Raw genomic sequence first — 24,942 nt, forward strand, 5'->3', positions numbered from 1 at the left:
GCCATTATAATCAGAAAAAAGTTATTTTTAAAAAAATATAAGCAAGCAGAAAAAAATGAACCTTACCTTAAAGTTTCTCAAATATTAAATTCTTCAGACTAAAATTCTGACTCTAATTCCAAATTTACTTTACTTTCCACACTGCTGACATCCTAGGAATACTATGTAAATATAAAAAAAAAATTCCTACGCCAATTAAATAAGTGAGAAACAGTCACTCTTTTACTTACTTCCATTATTATTCTTTAAAAGAACATCATTAAAGGACTTACAGATCCCCTGGCAATGAATTTTCTTTATGAAAAAACCATAGACTCAAAAGTATATGAAGAAACACTAGATCTAATGCTCAGAAGGCAAAGGAAGGTTGATTTGCAGTCATTATATAAATGCCAATTTTCTTCACTTAAAAATTTATTCAACAATTTTAATTAAGCTCTTATTCCATGTCAGATATTATTCTATGTGCCAGGAATATAGGGATGTTTACAAATCAGATTCGAAACAGCACAGTCCTTCAGCAGGGCATGTTAAAGCTGTGGCAGATGACTACTTGGCAAAGATGTAACAGAGGAGATCCAAACATGTGAGTGCCACTGATGTGGACGACCCATTTCTTAGACTGGAAACCTCTCAATTCCACTTCCCCAATATCATTCCCTCCCTATGCCCATCTCCACAGTCCCCTGGAAATCAAGGCCTCATTCAAAGGCCTGCATGTAAGAGTTCCTTTTGAGCAATGATCCCAGGGAAGAGGAGTGAAGAACCAGGGAGAGAGCTTGAAAGGAGGAAAAGATAATGCCAGGATGTGTCGTCCGCCTATTCACTGGAGAGGACAACTGGGATTCAACCTGTCCAAGACCTTCTGAGGAACATCCATAATACAGCTGAGAACTATCTCTCCAAAGGATGAGGAGGGGAGCCTCTATCCACCAGTTCCTGCATGCCTCTGGACCTTCCACTGTTGAGAGTTGCCACCTGAGGAGTTACTCCCTTGCACTTCCAGTTCTGTGCATGCCAGGATGGTGAGTGGATGCCTGGGCAGAATGCAAGGATAGGTGTGGCAGTTGAAGCAAAGTGGTGTCTGTTTACACCTGCATGAAGCTGGTTGCTGTAGCAACACCTTGTTAGTTTAGCAGAAAAGATGTGAGGCTGAGTAAAGAGATGGCACCGCCTGCAAGGTTCATCTAAGCCATGAGGGAATGAGAATAACAATGACTTACATTTGTGGATCATGGTTAGAAACTTTGCATACATTTTATCACTTAATCCTCCAAGTCAACTCCATGAAGTAAAGTAGATTATACATTCACCTCTTTTTTAAATGCAAGAAAACATGTTTTAAGAAGCTAAGTGGTCTGTCTGAGGTCACTAATAAAGGGTGGACTGAGGAGAGGCTGAAGGACTGGCTGCAGAGCCAAAGTGCGATGCTGTCTCTCTTAGCACCACAAGAATCCAAAGGTCTCTGAAGTGGGAAACGAGAAGTAGAAACATGTTGCTCAATGGAGTTTCTGTGTCTGTATCTGTCTCTGACCAGAGTGTGAGTTTCTCGAGGGCAGAGATTGTACCTTACTCGTGTTTTATTGCCAATACCTGGCACTATTTGAGTGTCTGTTCCCCTAAGTAGACTTGTTCTTGAAAGCAGAAACTGTGTCTCATTGATCTTTATATCCCAGCACACAGCACATTTGTTGACACTAACAAAATGGAATTTTCTGGAAGGAAGAACATATTGGGGTTAAAAATGTAGACTTTCTGTCACATTTTTAACACGTTTCTGTCACAAATGGGCCTGGGTTCCAGCCTCACCTTTGCCTATTGCTAGCCTTACTAGCTATACAATCTTGAGAAAACTACTTAATCTTTCTAGGCCAAGGTTTCCGCATCTGTAAAAATGTATGACACTGCAAAAATGTCTTTCCATCGTAGAGTTATTGTGAAGATTACATGAGGTGTACATAAAAGTATTCATCATTAGAGCCTGACCCACGACAAACATGCAATAAATATTAGCTATTGTTATCAGTATTGGAAAATGTATGCTGCTAGTGTTTACGCTATAATTGGAGTTCCTAAACTAGACCAATGACTTTTGGAATGTCTACCACAGCACATATGGGAAAAGCGCAAGAACACAGAGTATGTAGCATTTGGATAGGATCTGGCACATAGCTAGTGCTCAATAAATATCTGTGACTGTCAAATAAAGCAATGAGCCACATTTGCTTTTGGCAAGACAAAGTTATATAACCTATGAAAGGTGTGATGCCATAAAAAAAAGGCTGAAAATTTGGGACTTCCTCTCAAGAGTGGGCCTTACTCTCAATATGATCACAATTTTTAAAAATATTTGAAAATATCTAATCCCACCAAAATTAATATCACTTGAATACTATGGTCAAAAATTGCTTGCTTAGCAATATTTCCTGTCCTGTTTTTATTACATAACTATATAGTTTCTTAAAACACTAGGTTAATTAATAACATTTCATTATAACTTGAGTTTAGATTCTGAAGACTTAGGGCTCTATTTCTGAGCCATTATTTGATAGGATGTGGACTCCAGTTTCTGAAGGAGAAATTGGAGGGCTGAAGGGCAATGTCCAAGGCATTGTGGGAACAGTGGGCACTCTCTTTGGGTCATGAAAGAAGGACCTGATTTGCATCCCACCTCTTTCATGTACTAGTTGAGTGACCTTGGGCAAATTATTTCCTGTTTTTCATAGTTTCTAATATGAAGTTGCTGGTACCCATTTCCCTGATTTCACCTGATGAGTTACTGGGAAGACAGTCTGGCGTCTAGCATGCACTGAACCACTGCGTGCTCTCTTTGTCTCTTAAAGGAGAGAGATGAGTGTGAGTGTGGGGTAGCTGCCAATAATATTCATTCTCTTAGGCCCCGCTTTCAATCTAGGGCATGCATGCTTCATTCATAGTCTTCCTGAGAAAAAAGTGTTCCCGAATCAGAAGTGCATATGAACAAATTTTGCAAAATAATTTTTTTTAACAAGATGGTTCATAAAGCAACAAACCACATTGTAAAGTTCAGCTCAAGCTCAGCATGTTTTGTGGCCAGCTAATCTGGCAGTCTTAAATCACACTGGCTGGAAGATGAATATATGGTGTTTCATTCGGCATCATCACAATTACCACCCTGGTGTTGGTAACATTCTTCAGACTGTCCATGATGCTTGGTGGCTGAACTGCAAGTCAGGAGTTTAATTTAGATTTCTGAGCATCTGCAGGTTTTTTTTCCCCCCCAACAGAAAACTTGAGGTTACATAACTAACTGTCTTGGCTTCTGCTTCAGAAGGTGAACTCTGGCTCTGTAAATTAACTGTCGACGCAGACCTAGGAGCAGAGCTTGTTGTGCCTTGAAGTAATTCGGTCCAAATCATTTGGAAAGTAACAGGACGGCTCTTGACCTCTCTAGATACTTGACAGAAGAAGCAGGAGAAAGAAGGTTCTAAGCAAAACTGGGTAGTCATTGAAAGGAGAGATGCAGTCCAAAAATCCAGCAAGGCTTTCTTTTTCCTGCCTCTTTCTAACTGTACCCTATTGCTGTCCATACTGCACTAGATCGGTCTGTTCCTCCTTACCAATCGCTGTTGCGGGTAGGCATTTTGCCAATGGTTTTAGAGAAGGGTGTTAAACAAAGGGAAATGTAACATGATGAAAAGGGGGCCCCAGGGACAAATGAGAGAAGAATCACGAGGTGAATACACTGTTTTGAGCAGTTCTGTTTAACACATACAAAATTAGGTTTGAATTAACACCTAACCCTAGCTCACAAGGTACTTTCCATCAACTCAAGGGAAGACACATAAGGCAGATAATTTCTGTATAACATGTTAAGTGCTAAAATGGATGACTTTTAGCAACATACAGGAGGGGTATAGAAGAAGGGAGTAATCAGAGACTAATTACCAATAATATAGTGATCATATTCATGTACCTATTTGCAGATGTGAATGATGTAATCAAAGCTTATAATTGGTATAAGGATGTTCATGCAGTTAGCATAATTCAGGACTTAATCTTGTACCTAAATTTTCTAACTTCAAATCTTACATGTTTATTCAGTAGTGATAGGGAGCTGAGGGCACATGGAGTGCGTTCATTTCAACATACCCAAGAAATAAAACTAAAGTTTAAAGGGCTGGGGAGAGAGGGTGGATATCAAATTTTCATGGTGCAAAATAAAGTTCTAGAGATCTGCTGCATGGCAATATGCATATACTTATCATTGCTTAAATATATGCTTAAAAATGGTTAAGATGGTAAATTTAATGTTATGTGTTTTTGCTATGATCGAAACCCCTAAAACAGCTCTGGCCGCATGGCTCAGCTGGTTAGATTATCATTCTGTGAGCTGAAAGGTTGCTGGCTGAATCCCTGGTCTGAACACAGGCCTAATTTGCAGGTTGGGGCATGTACAGGAGGCAACCAGTTAATGTTTCTCTCTCTTTCTAAAATCAATCAATAAAAAACTCTAAATGTAGCATTATATTAATAAAGTGTCTTAGCAACATACATATGCTAATAACTACCATCAATAATATAATAAACATAACTAGTATATGTGGAGCACTAATTGCATGCAAGGGTCTGTGTTAAACACTTAACACGGATTATCTCATTTATTCTAACAGCCCCCTTTTGACAAATGGAAAACTGAGTCTTAGGTTAGGTAACATGCCAAAGGTCTCACACAGCCAAAGCCTGAGCAAGCCAGACTGTAAAGCCATGGCCTCAGTCACCGCTCACACGCACTCCCGTTATTGAACTGCACAATCAAAGTATGCCATTCAAAATCATATGTACATTCTTTGTAGTCTTGTGTACACAAGAACTAGATAAGGAAGACGATGACTCATCACTGGTCAAATGAAGTTTATGATAAACTATTTACAGGACAATCGCGTGGGGCAGTGTCTGTAGATGCTTTGACCTCTATGGTCAGTGGAGGCTCTGAAAGTCAGTCAGACAACCAGCCCCTCAGTGTTTTTCCTCACGTAGACGCCCCTGTGACACCACTTGGTACAAAATGAGATCTTCCCACGGTACAAGATGATGTCCCTTTGTGCCTTGACGTCAAATGAGTCATTTCACCGTCATCATGCAGTATGCACCTGTGTAAATCAAGTTCACCCTGTGGGAGCCCTGCAGGTTTCCTGGTGAATTTTCTATTTATTCTGTAAGTCACTGATCTTAATAGTCCTGGTTGACTAATATCTATGTGTGACCAAAAGAAGTATCAGTTAGGCAGCTTTGGCAGTCATGAAGGACGTTAGAGGCAGAAGAGGATAATTGGGAACATACTGAGAAGAAGGTCATTGCATGCAAACACCTTGTCTAGACTCCAGACTGGGAGGGTGTGGGTATTTTTATCACATCCCCACCCCTTTATATTTGGGGGTACAAGGAGCCTTGATAATCCAAGTGTGTGGTCTATGGGCAAGCAGTCGCAGAAGAAGCTCACCTGGGAGCTTGTTAGAAACACAGAAGCTCAAGACCCATCCCAGAGCTACTGAATCAGAACCTGCATTTTGACAGGTTCCCTAGGTGATTTTTATGTACATTAACACTTGAGAAGCCCTGACACAGAATCCATACATTCTTGTTTTTAAAATTGTAGTATTTATTAAATATGTTTAATTACATAAAAAGGAAATTATAATTAAATATCTGGGCAAGATTATAATCCTAGATACAGAATGCTTTCACAGTTTTTCTACTTTAGTTGTTCTAACAAACTTTAAGATCTTACCTATCTTCTTACTGATAAAGAAATTGTCCAAAGAAGGTAAAAAGATCACATCTCTATGGTAGCATTTCAACCTAGGAATTCCAGCTCTAGATCCCCAGATGGTCCCTGTAAATCATTCTACTCTACACTCACTAGAGGAATTCAGAAGGCGGCTTTAATTTGGAATGGTCAGGTAAAGTACGACTTGAACTGAGGCTTGAATGATGGGTGAGATTTGCATAAGAGGGATTTTCAAAGCAGAAAAACAACAGGCATATAAGGAGTTGGAGACTGGCATGTGAAAATATTTTTCAGGAGAAGGATGAAGAAAATATTTAAATGTAGGGTTCATGTGTCCAAAAGAACAACAAGGAGAAAATATGAAATGATGATGGAAACCAGATCATGAAAGCTAGGCCACAGGGTTTGGCTCCTTGGTATCTTAGAACATAAGGAATGTATTCTCAGAAGAGAAATCATTGCAGTTTTATTCATTAACTTTTTCTTGTAGATTTTAATGTGCAATGGTAAATATGCTTTAAAATTCAGAGATGGGTAAATTCCAAGAAACACTTTAGAAAGCACTCTCTGCACAACTGCATTGTGGCGATTGTACCTTCTGTAACTCTGTACCTGCTTCCTGAACTGCGGGCTGCATCCCAGGAGACTTGACATCACTGGTTTTGACAGGGGCACACAATATTTGCCAGAGCACTTGAGAAAGTGCAAGGATGAAGAGCATCAGCTAGGAACACAAATGTCTTTTAAGTAGGGCATTGGGTGGATGATTCATCTCTAGAGAACCAAAAGAGTGTGGAGCAAGTACAGTTGCCAGAGTGGGCCTGAAATATAGGCACAGTTAGGTTAATGATGTGCAAGTATGAAGTGTTTACCTATTTTAAGGGTCACAAGTACAGAGCATCTTGACTCTTAAGCAACTTCTTAACATAAATGGTTGCAGTTTAAATTAAGAATAGAAAACACAAATGTAAAGTATAAACCCTAAAAAAGATGAGTTTAATATTCTATGACGATTAAGGAAAAAGAGGAGTAATAAAGAAAAATGGACTAAAATGTAGGCAGATGCAGAGGAAATAGAGAGAAAAGAAGAAAAGGAGAAACGGGAAAAGAAGGCATGGCGAGAAGACAATTTATTGAAAATTATCAAGATTTTTGACATCCGTGATTTGCTTCAATAATGACTTAACTCCTGCAGTAGACATACTCATTTCACAGATGAAGAAACTGATACTATTAGAGATTAAGTGATTTGCTCAAAATCACACTGAAAAAGATTAATTAACATACTAACTGCTGATAACTACTATTCTAAATCCTACTTGCCTCTGGTTCCAAATCTGAGGATCCAAAACTCCTGGAATCCTTGGTGTTTTGGCAAAGAATCCTCAAATCTACCAGGCACCAAACGTTGCATAGACTAAATCACTGTCTGCTACATATATGTCCTATTAAATGCTAAATGTACATAGTTTGCACTCTATTTAAATATACATTAAGTTTAACTCAATGTATCATTGTATCATTAAATATTATCACTACCAACAAAACCTAAAAATGCAGTCACTCTCAAGTCCTTATAAAGGGAATCCTTGTATTCAAAAAGCCTGGGGATGACCGTGAATGTAAGCCTTAGAGTGCTCCACACAGAGGAGGGTAGCGAGAGCGGCCAGCTGAGGCCTGAGTTTGACATCTCAACCCCTTATATTGACAATCCTCATCCGTCTTCAAATGACCGTCCTCCCTTCTATCCGTTCGGCTCATAGCAGAGACAAATATTTTTTTTTCTAATGGCAAAATTCTTCCTGTGACTATCTTGCTTAAAACCCTTCACTGGCCCCACTGCCTCCAGCTAAAGATCAGACTCCAGCTGGGCATAAAACTCCTTCTAGGATCTGGGTTGTCCTCAGCAATCTGGCCTCTACCAGACACTGGTCTGAGCTCCAGCCTCCTGAACTACTTCCCTTCCTAGGGCAGATAGACTGAGAGCTCCTTTTACTTAGTGCTCTTCCTTTCCACCCTCCAGGGTTCATTTCTCTGAATTTCACATCCAAGCTTTGACACTTCTTCCAGGAAGCCTACTGTGATTGTACCATCAAAACTGGTTAAGGGCTCTTCTCTCAGCACCATAAAAGATGCCCATAGCATTGATCCCATTGCATCACAATGTCTTTTAACTGTGAGGATGGAGACCATATCTGCTGTGTTTTCCAACACCTGGCACCATGGCCTAGCACAGAGCAGGTGTTCAATAAAGCTACGCTGAATACATTTTAAAACCTTACAAAAAGAGTCATTTTTCAAAGGAGGGAGCACAATTTTATTTTTTGTTTGTGGGGTTGTTGTGGGTTTTTTTATTTTTTCTTTTTGATTTATTTTAATTCCATGCCAGAGAAAACTCTACGTCAATAAATATATAGTCAGGGCCTCAAGCTCAGAGACAGAGAAACGAAGAGAACAGTGTCATTAAAACTGATTACAAGGCCATGGCCAGTGTGGCTTAGTTGGTTGGAGCATCTTCACCTAGACATGGGTTTGATTCCCAGTCAGGGCCTGGGTTGCAGGTTTGGTCCCCAGTGGGGGCGGTTAGGGGCATATGGGAGGCAACCTATTGATGGTTCTCTCCCTCTCTCTCTCTCTTTTTCCCTCTCTAAAAATCAATAAGCGTGTCCCTGGGTGAGGAATTTTTTTTTTTTAAAGCTGATTACAAGGAACCATCAGCCCTGGCAGAGAGTCCTAGGGTCCTTGACCAGGTCTCTTATCCTCATGTCTTAGCTTTTCCTACCTAACCAGTGGAATTAATACCAGCTGTTCAGTTTCTCATTTCTACAAGAACTTCAGAGCACTGCAGTGATTTTTATAGGAGCTGGTAATAAAATCAATTAATAGTTCAATGCGCATTGCTTTAGATATACTATGTTTTTTAACATGACATTTATTTAATAGCTATCCTCAGGGGAGTGCACTGTTCTAAGCCCTTTCCCACTGCTCTTCAAAATACGTTCCGAAAAGAAGTTGTTCACTGGCATGGGATCATACCCATTTTTTAGATAGAAGCCTGAAGACAAAGAAGTCAGGAATCAGTTCCTCTTGAGCATATAACAGGTTTTGGAAAAGGGATTTTTCCCCCTCAAACCCCACTTCTTTCCTTTTGCCCCATTATACACACTTCTCTCACACCATAATAAATGTGTGTGTATTTTATTGTGTGTGTGTATTTTATTGTATGTGTGTTTAAATAAATCTTTCTTTTTCTATTAGACTTTAAGCTCCTCGTAGGCAAGGACCAGGTCTTACTTTTTGTCTCTAACTTAGGATCTGGAATTGTGTAGATGTGAAAAATTGTTTGCTGCAATGTTTGTCTAACTGTTGTAAGTGCTCTGTCAGCCACGTTCTGAGGCTTACTGTCAGGGAAGCGTCTCTGTCTTTGATTTATTGAAGAGAAACCTCAGCTTCAAGAGAAACAAATATTTTATAGTACCTTCCACCTCTTCCCTCTTAATTCTACAGATTTTATACTCCACTTAAATTTCTTCAGTAAAATGGAGCTCTTATTTTTTCAAAGAAGTGCAGGTTATCTCTCAGTATTGAAAAATCCTAGATTTTTTTCTCTTGAAACTAGAGAGGACATGATTTGCCGAGCCAGCTCCCAACAACACCAACACCAATACAAATCGAATAAAAATAGTCTTCTGCGATTTTAAGTTTAAATCTTAAGTCATCTAATGTAGACAAGTTCAATTTTTGCTTTTCACTTTAACAATAGAGGGCTTGCCTATATTTTTTGAATAAATAAGTCCTAGATATTAATGCAGGTGCAAATCTTCCTGGAGATGAATGGATTACTGCCCTCTCTTACAGGAGGAGCAGCTGAAGATTTTGCAGGGGCTTAGTAATGTGGTTCATTAGGGAATGAGTAGAGGAGAAAACAAATATAAAAACAAAGCAACTATTCGGTTAGTCCAAATGGAAGAAAACAGCCCATAAGCGAAGTGATAACATCTATCTTGACAGCTGATTACAATGTCTGTAAAAACACAGCTTACCAACCCTCGCCCCCGAAAAAAGAGACAAAAAATACACAGCCCTGTTTGGCAGTGTTTCATTGGCTTGTTGGTGAAATACCCTCCAAGTTGATGATGTAATGCAATTCAGCCCTTCTCTGGTAACACAGTGAACCCAGTGATGTGGCACTTGTGCTGGGAGGTCTGGTCTGCTGAGCACAAAAGTTAGGCAGTGCCACTTGGAAAGTCCAGGGATCCCGGCGCTCCGTCACACTGGTGTGTGTAAAGGCGGAGCTTTTGGGCTACATCTTTTCTGTGCCCAAACGACTTACAAATGATGACGCTATTAGGGCTACTGATCCATTGTCAAATGAACCATCTGCATCCAGGTGTTGCTTTAAGACTGAAGATGATCTGCCCTCAGACCTGCTCCTCCAGTCCCTCTGGCGGCTCCTGATGGCTGGTGGCCGATTCTGCTCAAGGGGTTACAGAAACAAATGCAACACTTGCCCTTGCCCTTGGGGGGGAAGATAGGTCATAACAGCAAATTACAGTGCCATGCACTGCACTCTTTGATTGGGCTGTAGGGGCACAGAGGACAGGGTACCTCACTCTGCTGCTGGGCAATTTGGGGTAGAGAGGTCTCAGGCACATCTTCAAAACTGGGCTGTGAAGGCTGTTAAGAGTTTGTCAGACATATGAAAAGCACTTAGCAGAGGATCTAACAAAGATTAAATGTTCACACAAAGAAATATTCTGTTATGTATGAAAGTAATATTATTGCTATTGATTGGAGAAAGTGTTGTTCCAGCAGGGAAACAATTTCTCAGGCTGGAAACAAGGAACCGTTCTTTGTGGTTAGAAAATGGGGGAGAAACAATAGAATCCTCGTTTCAGCAAGATAACTTGGTTGGTAGAGTGGAAAGTGGACTGAAAGGTTAATATAGGGAAGTGAAATCGAGGCCAATTATCCAGCTATTACAAAAAGTTCAGTTAAGATGTGTGGGACTTTCTCTAAAGGGACAATACTGAGGAAATGTTGCCATAAGGCAAGAAGAATCAGCAGCAACAAGGTTATAACACACACTCTAAGGCCAGCCTGCGCCTGCCAGGCCAGGCCAGACCAGGCCAGGCCAGGTCAGTCACCAGGCAAGTGGAGGTCACATTCCTGTCTGGACAATGGCAGCCAGGGCTAGTTTCGTTCTTAGACTCCGGCATCCACATGCACCAGAGCAACAGTCCTCGGCTCTGCCTGCTCCTCACCTGGGAAACTTTTTTTTTTTTTTTTTTTAATAATGCCAGTGCTTCCACTCCACTCCAGACCAACTGATTCAGAACTCGTAGAGGATTCTACACTCTTTAAATGCCCCCCACAGCCAGAACAGTGAGCCATGAGGCCTTGTCAGCTGTTGGGCATAGCAGTGACTATTACTCAGTGTTTGTCTCAAAAATCTCCGTGTGTGCATATGGTTGTGGGGACACATGGTAACCAGATGGGGATGGCCCCGGGGCCAGCGGATCATTCCAGAGGAGGCACTAGTGTTAGCAGAGGAGCAAGCAGGGCCCTGACATTATGTGAGTTGAGTGTCACGTTATTTAAAGCTTTGAAAATGTCTTTGAACACACCCCAACGAAGCGTTTTAAAAGAATTTAGGAGGGTGACTCTATAAAAGCAGAAGATAATGCAGATTCTCAATCCCCAAATGACAATAAGAAGGCAGGAGAAAACACGGGTCCCCTGTGAATGGGTTGGGTAACTCCTGTCAAGTTCCATGTGTATATTACACTCTGACTCTGGAACCAGAATTCTGCACACTGTGGGCGAGGCAATCTTAGTGAGAATAATGACATCCACCGGAATTATGTCGTGGTAAAATCGTTTCTGTTTCCCAGACTCTTATTCTACAAAAGATATACTCTTAAGTGAATTGCATTCCTTACCTTGTTCAAGACTCTCAACAAGCCTATGTAACCTGTGAAAGCTCACTGAGCTGGGAATTGACAGAGCGAATCCTGAACCCGTATCAGACAAAACCAGTACTTGTGACCACTGCTCGTTACTGCTTACATCTCTGCAGGATTTATAGCCCATTTTGGACTATAAGCTCCTTGAGATCAAAGGTTAAGTAAGGTTCCAGACTATGTTTGAGTCCTTCCCCCAGACCTCTTTTTCACATTTTTTTTTTAATGAATTTTAGGACAGAGAGAGAAAAGGGGCCAGGGAAGTTCTGCCAACGTAAGACTGTTCCATTCTTCTGTCCATGGGGTCTGATCTCTCAGTGTTTAGTTTATAAATCTGTTGATCAAATTAGTTATTTTTAGAAGTGAAGTTGGGAACTCAGGAAGGATTTTGATAAGAAAAGAAGTAGTTGGGCCTTTAGCACATGAGACAAGAGGCTCAGCGTTCAATGACTGGTTCAAAGCCAGTTTTTAGCACACATGCCTTTACCTGTTATTTTGGATGTACACAGGAAGGAAGAGAAGGTGGGTAGTTGTGGGGAAGTCTAAGAGAACACTAGGACTGCAAAACTGACATCAGTGTGAATGCATGTCCATTCATTCATTCATTCATTCATTCAACAGACATGTATTATTGAGCAGCTAACTATAGGCTGATTTTTATTTGCATGGTTCCAATATGCATGAATTTCTATTACTGAGAGTTAATTGAGCAACTTAAATTCCCTAATAACATGATTTGAATTTAAGTTACCACAGTATACTAGCTATGAGTGAGTGAATAAAGTGTAAGAGCTACTAGCTCTTTGGTCCACAAATCACTGTGTAATAACAGATGCACATCATGATTAGGGACTCGGCACATCTCAAATCTGTTGGTAATGGGTCATTGCACACTGCTTAAAGGTTCACGCACACACAGCAAAGCATGTAGTTGTATTGCTTTCTTGTCTCCTCATGACATTTTACAAAAATGGGTAATCCAAAGAGAGAATTTGCCCACAAAGATGAAAGTGCGGCATAGAGACAAAAAAAGAAAATGGATAAAATTAAATTCAAATAAAGCAGCGGAATTAAAGAACACACACCTGATCAGGGCACGGTGACTGTGCCACCCTGTGAGACTCCCCAGGTGTGCGGTGTGGGGAGCTTAGAAGAGGAAAATTTATGAATACAAGTGAGTTAAGTGGTTGAGATGAAAAGGATGAAAATGTTCCAGAGGAATTAACACTGGGTAAACACTTCACATTAAAGGAACGCTTGGAGAGAGTTCAAAATACTGAAGGTGCAAACGATAAAAGGGTGAAAGCTGACCCAGGCTTAGAAAGGAGTATGACAATTCGCCAAGGCACAGTAAAGATGTTTGCTCAGTATTGTAAGTTATATCACCCACAAAAGGAAAATGGCAAGCACTATTCAAACTACTCTTTTTTTAAAAAAGAAATAAAAACACTTTAATTCTTAATGTTTCTAACATTTCAAGTTAACGGTATAATCAACAAATATTTATTTTACTACTTTTTCATTTCCCCATACATTTGTAGCCAACAAAAAGTTTTTAATGTCTTGACAAAAATTTTGAAGGGATATGGACAACACTAGTTTTTCCCATTGATTATTAGGATGTCTTTTTTTTTTTTGTCTTGCACTTCCATGCAAACAGCAAGGACTGCCTGTATTATGTGCCAGGCATCAGTAAAAAAGTCCCTGCCCTCTTGGTGGTCTTACATCAAACAAATTAATTCTAAAAACCTGTGCCTATTCTAAGATTAATGGGGGTGCTAGCCTGGCTCAGAGAACCCACCGAGATGTAAAGGGACTGTGGGAAATAAATTTGGTAGGGGGGATGGAGAGAATAAAGTAGCAAAGGAAGTCCAGACTGCGGGGGGGGGGGGGGGGGTCCATGCCTGAGGAGAATACAAATCTCCCCAGCCCAGCAAGTCTACTTCCTTGCCTCAGAGGCAGGGTGCGGAGCGACTCAGGGCTGGTTTTTAAACTGGCTGCCAGCAGCTCAGCTGTAATGCCAGATGCATATTAATTACCTTCACAAGACAGAGATGCAGGTTAAGGTTCCTTCTCAAAAATAATACAGAAATTAAAAATGCTAACATGTGCCACTCTCAGACAACTGGTGTGCATAAAGTTCTTAAAACCAGCACAAAGTATTTGGATGCAAATCTCTATGCCCCCAAAGCCATAGACATGCAAAGTAGCATCTGGGGCTGTGAAAATATATGTCTTAAGGAAATCAAGTCATAAGAATATATAAAATGCCACATCTGGCTTTATGTACTGGCCATGACTTTTAAGTCCAAAATGTATATTACGTTGGGTAGATTTTCCATCATAAAATATGTTTGAAGTTTTAATTTATGGTCCTTTTCAAGGAAGATATGGGGCTATGTGATACGCATGTAAATGCACCTAGAAACACAGCTGTTAAGAGGTGGATGGCTCCTTAGGAGTTATCTTGTCCAATCTCTGCATTTAAAAAAAACAAATGAGGTGAATTTAGCCTAGGGAGGCCAACTGCCTAGCTCCACAATCAGATTTCTGCTTCAAAATAACAGCAAGCCAACACTTACAGAGTATTTACTGTGTGCCAGGTACATTGCTGAGGGCTTTACATGTGAAGCATTACACCTTCTAAATTTTCAAAGATTGATGAAATAGTTACTACTCCTATTACCATGTTAGAAACAGGCTTATGTTATTCAGCTAACCTAAGCTAACCATGAGGGAGCTGGGATTTGAAGTCAGGAAGAAGAATCTGAGCTGACATTACCTATTATACTACAATTGTTAATAAATTACCTTTTCTGGTAACAATATGTCCCCAAATTAAGTAGCCACAGTCCCTGTTCCCTAGAGAACCATAGAGTCCAGCTTTCCACATACAACTATCAATTCAATGACCTTATGACCTTAAGGAAGTAATATAATTCCCATTTTATAGATGAGAAAACTGAAGGCACAACGTTCAGTGGTTTTCCAAGGCTGCATAGCTTACAGTTAGTGAAAGCAAGATCCAACTCTGTAAATCCATTGGTTCTTTCAGACACTTAAGTCTGCCTCCCTGTGTTAGAACTCTACTCTCCCTCAAGAGGTTCTGGCTTTCTGAACAGAACTTGCATGCATCAACTATCTGATGTGAAATCAATGTGAATCCAGGCACTTCTGGAACCCATTTAAGTTAACAGCAAGAACTTCGCATTCCTAAATCCCTCTCTGTGATCACAGTACCAAGAGTGCAGCAGCAGCTCATATGAGACAGGCTTACTGTGAAGAGGCCAGTGGTGAGTCACACTCACAGAGTATGGTTTGGGGGCTGCACTGGCTGAAGTGGAAGAAGAGAAAAATGGACTGATTGTTGTTCTCCCAGAGCACAGATAGCAACAAGCATAAAAAGAAGGAGCTTTTAAAAGATGCCTGCAAGCGACAGGCGCTAAGAAATGGCAAGCAGTTACAGGTTGGAAAAGGTAGGCGGATCTGCCGTCCTCTTCATTTCACGGGCCCTGATTCCCCACTGATATGTCAAGAGAAATGGGTCTGAGAAAAGCAGCATGATTCTCACCGCAGCTCCTTATCCAGTTTCCAGAGGGTTTCAGCATAGCAGGCAGCTGCTCCCCAAATTCAGCTCCGCTCCTGTCCTCCTGACTGCGTTGTACGGCATATAAACACCGCGCGTCAACACAGACTCCTGAAGCTATTGAGTTGTGGCCAAAGCCTCTTAGGAGTGAAGCAGGTGGAGCCGCTTTCCCAGGCTAGTGGCAGAGCTAGTTTGAGATGCTTTGCAACACAAAAGGGCCAATTTAAGAGATGGAATTACTTTCTCCATTCTGCCCCTTTAAAAGCAGTAACAAACCACTTTCCAGATGTTAGCTGTCTTACTCACCTCTTTTTCTGTCTCTTGTCAGCTAAAAAGGCCTTAGCACTGCAAAGGTGGAGGAGGTAGAAGTCTGCTTGGGGAGCCTGCTGAAGGAAGTCTGGAAGACCTGTTACCCTCAAATCCCATTCAGCCCTTTGGCTAGTTCCTGATGTTTGAAATTCCAACACTGAAGTGCTAGTCTGATACCTTCTTTTAAAATGTAAAAGAGACTAAACAAAGTTATTCACACTGTAGAGTTAAATCTTTGGCTGGCCGGTAGGAATTTGCCAATTCCTGTTTATCCAGGAAACGCCTGCTTACAGCAGCCTTTAGGTGAGGAGTATTCAAAAAAGAAATGGTTTAGGTAAGCCGATGATCTAACTTCATCTTCTTGTGTGGCCACATCAAGCCACAAACTAGGTCCCTCCGAACTAAGAAAACAACCCCTTTTCTTATTTCTTTTGAACTAGGAAATCTCCTAATGGCAACATCAAGACCTTGTCTAAAGCTTTTCTTGATATTTCAGGGTTAATAACTAAAATTTGGAAATTAGGATAATTTGTATTCTAACCTAAAAGCATTTGCCAACTATGCTTAAGCACTCCTCATTTTCATAGATGCTGCAATTTTCTTTTTGTTTTGATCTGTACAGTAGATGCATGCCGAGTCAAGGTGCAGATATTGCTATTCATGTATTGATTGATTAACCAGCTGCTAAGTGGAGCCCAGACATTTAAATTTCCTCTCACAACAATTGATCATAATTGCAATTCCGTGTAGTATGGCACTGTTTCCCTGCCCTATCTGTTGATACACAGATCAGATGATTTTGTCACCATGGTAGCCACCTACTCTTTCTCCCTATTATTTTGTTTATCAAACTTAAAGTGCACAGCCTAGAAAATCCTATGATTTTTTTAAACTCAGGAATCAGTCAAGCTCACCTAAAATGAGGAATCATCTCAGCGTAAATGTTTTGTTGAAAAAATAAGTTGCACATGTGTCCATCAGAAACAAATTATAATTAGAAAAACAGAACTAAGGGATTTGAATCTGCTTGGAGATTTCAAAAATGTTCCAAGTGGTTTTCAGGGATAAAATGGGATTATCACTAACCTGCAGGTCTTGACAGACTGGCTGCCTCCACGGGCTTGAAAGCTGTGGGAGTCTTACAGGTTTCAGGTCGGCTCACAAACTAAACAACAGCTGTTTGAACCGCACCCGTGGGTGTGGAGTGCTCCTTTCTGTGTGGGTCTCTCCCCAACACCACACAAAGGCATTAGGGGGGGGAAGATTAAAAAAAGTAACTTTCTTTAAAAGCAGTATTCTAATCATTTCTCTTACTGCTGATGGTATATGACAAGGGAGCACACGGCAATCAGATGAGTCCCTGAGGCAGGAGCTTAGAGTCCAGGCAGGGAGATGGATAATCAATGAAAGCCCCTAGAAGAATGAAGCCTGTTGAATTACAGACTGTGTCCTTCATTAAGTTCAATTATTTGACTACCATTTCCAAGTCAATCAGCTACAAGTGAGAGTTGATCGCTAGGGCAAGTCTGTTATTGCAGACAGCACATCTGCCTTAAAAGAAAACAGTTCATTGAGTTTTCACAAGGATCCTCTCTCTCTTTTGTTCTCTCTCTCCAGGCATCCTAAAACCATTGCCCTTTTTGGCTTTTAGAAAGAGACAATTTTAACCCCTGCAGAAGAAAACTATCTTCCTGCCCACAAATGTCTATCTTGTCTGAGACTGGTGGTTTGCCTCTTCCCAAACACCAACAGGGACAGAAGATGATTGCAAAAGGACTCTCCCTACTATTTCTAATAAAGAAATGATGATTTTCTGGGACCAAGACTCATCATTTCCTCTGTTTACTGAGGATGAGATTCCACTTTAAATTGAACAGGCTTATTTTCATAGCTTTGGCACAGACGATCTCACCGCCAAAATCAGTAGATCAGCAAATCTACTTATTCCGTGATTGAGATCTCCTGGGGACAGATTTTGTATATAATGCTGATTAGTAAGCCTCACAGGGCCCTCTGAAGAGATATGAGGGATCCAGGGACTGTCCTAAGTAGCGGCCACTATAATCGCCATTCACAGCCCTTACGGCTGGTTCCTCCCCACCTTCCAGGTCCCATCACCAGGGGCTAATGGGACGTTTATAGGGAAACCCAGGGGCACTAATACACCAGGATGTCTTTGTATGTGAGTGACACTGACACCTGGAAGACCTGGAATGCTCATTGTCACGTGCTCCTCTGCTGGCTGCTCTTCCTCCCCAGCAGCTTCCGTGATTTCTCTGTGGCTTTTCCAAAACTCCCAGCTTCTTTTTCTATTCAAAAGTCTTTCCAATTCTAGTATCATTCATGCAAAACAGAAAAAAAAAATGGTGAGGGGCACGGGGTGTGGTACTGTCAGATATGGGGTTTGATTTAAAACTTAGGACTAGGGAGTCTGGAGATTTGGTTCTAGTCCTACCTCAACCAAGTCCAGCTGGACATATTTAGTAAAATCGCTTACATTTAGTTTTTTCATCTGTAAAATGGCATATTGAATGAGACCAAACAAGAAGAAGTACTCTGGAAAGTTAAAGATTTAGTACAAATGTCAGATGCTGCAGAACGAGTATACAATTGAAGTCATACTACGGTTTCAGGAAAATTCATGGTTTTTTATCAAGCATCACAGTTCCAGTGATCTAAGCTACATATGTCAACCTCAAACCTTTATTCCACATCTAATTAGGCATACAGTCCCATCAGTTCTATCTCCAAAAATGTCTTTCTAGTTTATATGTCCCTCTTTGTCAATATTGGCACGAAGGAGGCTCTCTCCAAACTGGTTCCCTCCCTCTAACCTCACCTTCCCTCAATGCATTAGCCACACCAGCAGTCAGGGATCTTTTTCTAAAATAGTCTGTCCTCTTAAAATCTTTTGCTGAGCCCTGGCTGGTGTGGCTCAGTAGAGTGAGTGCTGGCCTGCGAACCGAAAAGTCACTGGTTTTATTCCTGGTCAGGGCATATGCCTGGGTTGTGGGCCAGGTCCCCAGTTGGGGAAATGCAAGAGGCAACTGATAGATGTATCTCTCCCTCTCTTTCTCCCTCCCTCCCTTCTCTAAAAGTGAATAAATAAAATCTTAAAAAAAATCTTTTGCTGACTCCCAACAGTTGCAGCATAAAGCCTATGTTCTCAGTGGAGCACAGCACCCCTTCACTAACTTGCTCTCCTCACAGCCTCCCTTCTCATTGTCTTCCTCCTGGTAAACTTGGTGACTTTGCACAGACAGCTCTTTCTTCCTTTGTGTTGGCTGATTATTTATTTTTCTAAAACACACTCAAACACTGCTGTCTCTGGGAACCCTTCTGGACCTCACAGAATGGGTAATGACCACCCTGCTATTCCCACAGCACCTTCCACTTACCTCTTATTCGGGTATTTTGCACATCATTCTGTAATATTTTGGATGTTTTGGATCCTTGTTTGGCTGGAGCTACCACTGGTATAACCCAGTGTAGCATTTCTGACGCCTTGGTTTTAATAAATTACGGAAGACTCAGCATGAATCCCTGGACACACCTGACAGCTCTGGGGCAAGGAAACATCTCTACCCCTGCTCTCGGGAGTGGCCTTTGTTATAATGGCAATGCCCTTGGCTTAAGCCTGAATCCCAGACTCCTCCTCCAAGAAACAGATACAGGTCCTGAGAACCTGTCTGCTTCTTCCACGTTAAGTTAAAATGGAACTAAATGGGCACTTCACAGCCTGTATATCACAGTGATGGCAAAGTAGGCTGATAGAATATTGTTGCTCTCATTTTTGTTCCTTCCTTCCATAGTGTGGGGATAATCATTGTAACTTCCCAGCAAGTAGCTTCCAGGGTTCTCTACCATGAAGATCTCTGAATAAGTTATTTTAGATGATTCTAAGGTTAGGAACAGTTCCACCCAGGAGAGAGGTTTATAAGTTTATAAAACATCTTTCTTGTGGATCAACTGCTTAGCATCTTAGCAGGCAAAGTTAGAAGGCTGAAATTCTGATGTTTTGCCCAGTCCTCATCTACTCAATGCCATAAAGGGTAGTATTAGAAGTTATTCTGTAAATGAGTCTAAATACAAAGTCTAACGCTGGATAATTCCCATTCAGATCCAAAGCCAGAAAGGAAAAGGAGATGTTATTAAGCAGAAGTCTCCTGTGGCACTTAAGTGAAAATTAATGAATCAACAACAAAGTTAGGTAGGGTTTTCCAAAAACCCATGTCAGATAACATACAGCCTAAGTCTTCCCCAAAAAGGGACACCGTAAGCCTCCCCAGGTTAATCATAACTAGTCATAAAGAAATCACTCTTCCTTAGCCCCTGAGGCTGGACACTGAAACCCTGGGGCCTGGGGACAACTTACACTCAGAAAGACGAGCCAAAGTTGACTGTGAATCACATCATTTCCCATTAAGTCCTCCAAACCAGCCCAACTGGCCTTCCCCATCACCTGTGAGCTGAAAAATACTGGATAATCCTTCTCAGTGCTGCTGATAATGAACTCAGTTAAGAGCAATTATTGATGTTATGTGGTTATAGGAGGCAGGCACAGGAAGCTCTTTTCTGGAAAAGAACCCAGTTGAAAGCTGTTGAAGTCACTGTTTAATGGAAAAATACAATCTCTAGGCTGGTAGGGAGCTGAATGGTGATTATGTAACATCTCTCCTCCTGCTGCAACCAGATGCCAGGTGACCTTCGACTATTCTTGAATGTCTCTTACATTGGGGGAACTTCTTACTTACCAAGACAGCTCTCACACTTAGAAAATCCATTCTCTCCCTGGCTGGTGTGGCTCAGTGGATTGAGTGCCAGCCTGAGAACCAAAGGGTTACTGGTTTGATTCCCAGTCAGGGCACATGCCTGGGTTGTGGGCCAGGCCCCCAGTAGGGGACATGTGAGAGGCAACCACACACTGATGTTTCTCTTCTTCCCTTTCTCCCTCCCTCCGCCTGTCTCTAAAAATAAATAAATAAAATCTTCTAAAAAATTCACTCTCTATTGAACCAAAATATCTCTCTCTATAACTTCAACATAATAATAAACTCACAGATCACCCCAAACTAGCTTTAACACTGAGTTTTCAGTATATTGAAACAGTGGGGATTACAGCCTCTAACTGATTTATTTTGGAGTTTAAAAGAGATTGGTGAGGGCCCAAAGGCAGTAAAACCAAGACTTCATTACTCAGACTTAGTGAGAAACTGAGAAGATTTATGTATTCATTATCATTCTTGCAAATTGAATAATCTAAAATAAAGGAAAGCTTAATGAATTTTTTCAGGAAAAAAATGTTTAAAGTTAGAATTCTAAAAGGCTCCTTTAAAGTTCAGATGAAGACTCTTTTATAATTTCATGTTTCATCTGCGGAGCTGAATAGGGGAGAAGAATCCTTGGAACAAGTTTTGGCTGAGTTTGTAAGTTCATCTTCTGAGGACATCTGCTTCTCTGTAACTAAACCACTGTCTGCTCAGAATTGAATGCTTAGAAGTTTTTAGAAATTGACATCAAATGGCAATCTTGGTAAACACGGCACTATATGAGTCACTAAAGCCACTCAGTGAAGCTTAAAAAAAAAAATCAGCTCTCAATACTATGGGTTGTATCTCCGTAGATTTATGTTAGCCATTGGGCATGCTAAACTGTCACGTCATTAGAAAAGCACAGTTTCTTTGCATAAAATTTACCTCACTGTATTATGTTTCTATTTGTAGTCTCTAGCACAGAAGCTGGTATTTAATAAATGCTCAGTAGCCTGAGCAAGTGAATGAATATTCATTCCTAGGGGTCATAGATTAATGCCTAGTCACTCCATCAACTGGTTACCCTGGTAGCTACCTTGGAGAACTGCCACTTACTCCCCTGGCTTCTTCCTCCCTACAAGGACATCACTTCTTTCTTCCAGGCTAACCATCCCTTGTTCCCGCCTTCTTTTCTTATGACCCACAGCTTCAAACCCATTCATCAAAGGAACTTCCAAATATGCTTTTATGTGTTTTAAAGGGGGAAAAGTCTCACTTTCGATCTTTAAGACAAAAGAAGAAGTTGTTATGCTATCTGTGGAGGTCATAGTGAACTCATATCTGAGCAACACTAAACAATTTTGTTTATTTTTCAATATCAGTTGACACACAATATTATATTACTTTCAGATATACAACAAAGTATATTTTATATAACTTACAAAGTGATCACCCTGATATGTCTAGTGCTCTGGGCAACATTTTTTAAGAGTAATGTTTTTTAGCCCTGGCTGGTATGGCTCAATGGATTGAATACCAGCCTGTGAACTGAAAGATCGCTGGTTCAATTCCTAGTCAGGGCACGTGCCTGGGTTGCATGTCAAGTCCCCAGCTGTGGGTGTGTGAGAGGCAACCGGTCAATGTACATCTCACACATTGATATTTCTCTCCCTCTCTTTCTCCCTCCCTCCATGTCTCTCTAAGAATAAATAAATAAAATCTTAAAAAAAAAAAAAGAGGGTTTTGCAACCATAGAGGGTTGCAAAGTCAACTTAATTATTGATATATATATATATATATATATTTGTGCATATTTGTCACACATACACTAGGGCATCCTAAAGGTGCATAGAATTTGGCTTAAGTGTTATCCCCTACTTATTTGCTTGTCCTGGCACTTTTGTGTAGTGCCCCAACTGCACTGATGTAAGCGGGGGACTGTGTATGTGTGTCCTGAGTTTTAAAGTCAATATATTTCTTATTGTGAGCTGGGATTTCAAAAAAAGCAAACAACTTGTTATCAATGCTGGGCAATTGGACAGAATTAGGGAACAGAAAATGAGGGCATCACAGTCATGCCAAGCAAATACTTTCTTTGGCACGTTTAGGTAAATCACTTGAAATTTCATAGGCATATGTTTCCAAATGTGATTAAAGGATGCTGACCAGTAACCAGTAAAAGATGCTGATCAGTAAAATGAATGGATTAAGGATTATTGGTTTGGTCCTCAAATGAGTGGGTTACTAGAGTTCATTAAGAACTTAAATTTGGTATTCTTCCAGGAAGGCTAGCTGCCACATGACAATGGCTATGTCACACAGCTTCTACTGCACAGGCCTAGAGGTGGGAATCCCAAAATTTTGGGGCAAGATGTTTTTAAACAGACACTGCATCCAAACATCACATTTTTTTTTTTTGAGTTGGTCATGGTTATCACTTACCACAATTCTTGCTTTTAATTATAAATTTAGTTTAGGTTTACTATTATCCTTTCTATTTTTTGTGAATAAATTTAATTCTTAATAATACACAATATGCATTAACTATATCTTGACCTAACATTTTCCAATATTAGGCTTCAAGATATGTGTACACTTAAAGATAAATCATCCCTAAATAGGGATAAATATATCCTTATTGCTATAGATCTGCAAATGTAATTCTCTTTACACCCACGATTTGTTTTTACAGTCACATTCTTCATTAACAGCAGGTTTGTTTGGTACTGGAAATTAGCAGTATTGGTGTAAAAGAGACATGGGATATTTTACCCTAAGTGGACTGAGTTCTAAAAAATTCGAGATTCACTCATTTCGTAGATCCAAGGAGATGAGCTGACTAATCAAGGTCAGTGAAGGTGTTTGGACAAGAACTCAGTGTGTCTCTCTGTGTCACCAAATCACTCCAACTCCAGCTATGCCTCAGAACACCGAGCCTGGCCCAGAGAAGAGGCCTCATAGCTCTGTGCTTAGTCACCTGCATTACTTAGTATTAGGTTGAACAATATAACTGCAGATTTGTTAGGTCAAAAACTGTCAAATGTTGACACTTTTCTATGGTTCAAACTAAACTCTTCTAATAAATGCTGCCTATGCCAGTCTGAGATCTTCATTTTTATATGTGGAGAAGCATGGTATATTTGTTAAGGACATAGACTTGAACCAAACTGCCTGAGTTCAAGTTGGCACTTATGCTGCTTGGCCAGGTTCCCTTAGATTGTCTGTTTTTCAGTGTCCTGAAAGGGGAACAGAATACTATATAAGTGTTTGCTATTATTATTGTTATTATCCTAAAACTCAATATAGTTATTAATTAGCCAGATGGCCTGACAAAGTTAGGGAAACTTTACACACTTATTCTGAAATGCATTTTCTGGCATAAAAGTCTTTTGTAGAGACAGAGGTATTTTAGCTTCTCTCCTTGGCAAGATTCGCTATTTATTTGTTTGGCATTTGGCTTTATAGTTGCCAATGGTCCCCTCAAAAGTGCTATTTCTCTCTGTGGTCAACATGGGTTAATCAATAAAACAGAGAAGCTGACACATCCTAGCAACAGAAGTCAACTGTGTGTATGATTTATTGTGGTGGTTTTTATTTCATTTATTTTTGAAAATATGGCTGTTCTCTAAAATACCTGTTTATTCTCTTAGTAGTTAAACTAAAGTATTATCATTAAAAAAAGTGGGGGGTGGGGGGAAAATCCAGCCAAGATGGAAGCATAGGCAGAGATGCTTTGCTTCCTCACACAATCAAAAGGGTAAAAAGCAATTTGAAAACAAAAGACAACCAGAACTACCAGAAAATGCATGGAAATCCAACAACCAGGGAGTTAAAGAAACATTCATCCAGACTGGTAGGAGGGGTGGAGATGGGAGCAGAGAGGACATGCAGCGAGGCAGCGGCTGAAGACCCACATTCATGCTCCAATCCCACATTTGTGCTCCAATAAGACAGGAGAAACAATGGGGCAGTGAGACAGACTGCAAACCCAGGGTTCCAGTGTGGGAAACTGGAGACTCAAAACTCCTGGCTGTAAAAACCTGTGGGCATTGTGGTGGTGGGAGAAAATCCCAGTCTCACAGGTGAGTCCTTTGGAGAGGCCCACGGGGTCCTAGAATGTACACAAACCCACCCATGTGGGAATTATCATCTGAAAGGGCACAATCCACTTGTGGGAAGTGATGGAACTGATGGAAAGTGGGGCAGGAGCTGAGCAAGTGGCATTGTTCCCTCTCTGACCCCTCCCCACAGACAGTGCCTCAACACAGCAAAGAGGGTTGCCCTGCCCTGGGGAATACCTAAGGCTCCACCCCTTAAAACATAACAGGCATGAGGAGACAAAGAAATATGGCCCAAATGAAAGAACAGATCAAAACTCCAGAAAAAGAGCTAAGCAATGAGGAGATAGACAACCTATCTGATGCAGAGTTCAAAACACTGGTAATCAGGGTGCTCACAGAATTGATTGAGCTTGGTCGCAAAATGAAGGAAGAAATGAAGGCTATACAAAGAGAAATAAAGGAAAATACACAGGAAAGCAAGAGTGAAGGGAAGGAAACCGGG

The 24,942-nt window shown here is 40.7% G+C and overlaps 1 protein-coding gene across 7 annotated transcripts in view; it reads right to left on the reverse strand.

Annotated features, from left to right (window-relative positions):
* DLG2 (discs large MAGUK scaffold protein 2) overlaps positions 1-24,942 on the reverse strand; it is an 839,012-nt gene that overhangs the window by 218,238 nt on the left and 595,832 nt on the right. The window lies entirely within an intron of this gene.

Source organism: Pteronotus mesoamericanus, unplaced genomic scaffold (genome assembly GCF_021234165.1).
Source record: "Pteronotus mesoamericanus isolate MK-2021 breed Mesoamerican mustached bat unplaced genomic scaffold, CSHL_Meso_final contig_33, whole genome shotgun sequence".
NCBI lineage: Eukaryota > Metazoa > Chordata > Mammalia > Chiroptera > Mormoopidae > Pteronotus > Pteronotus mesoamericanus.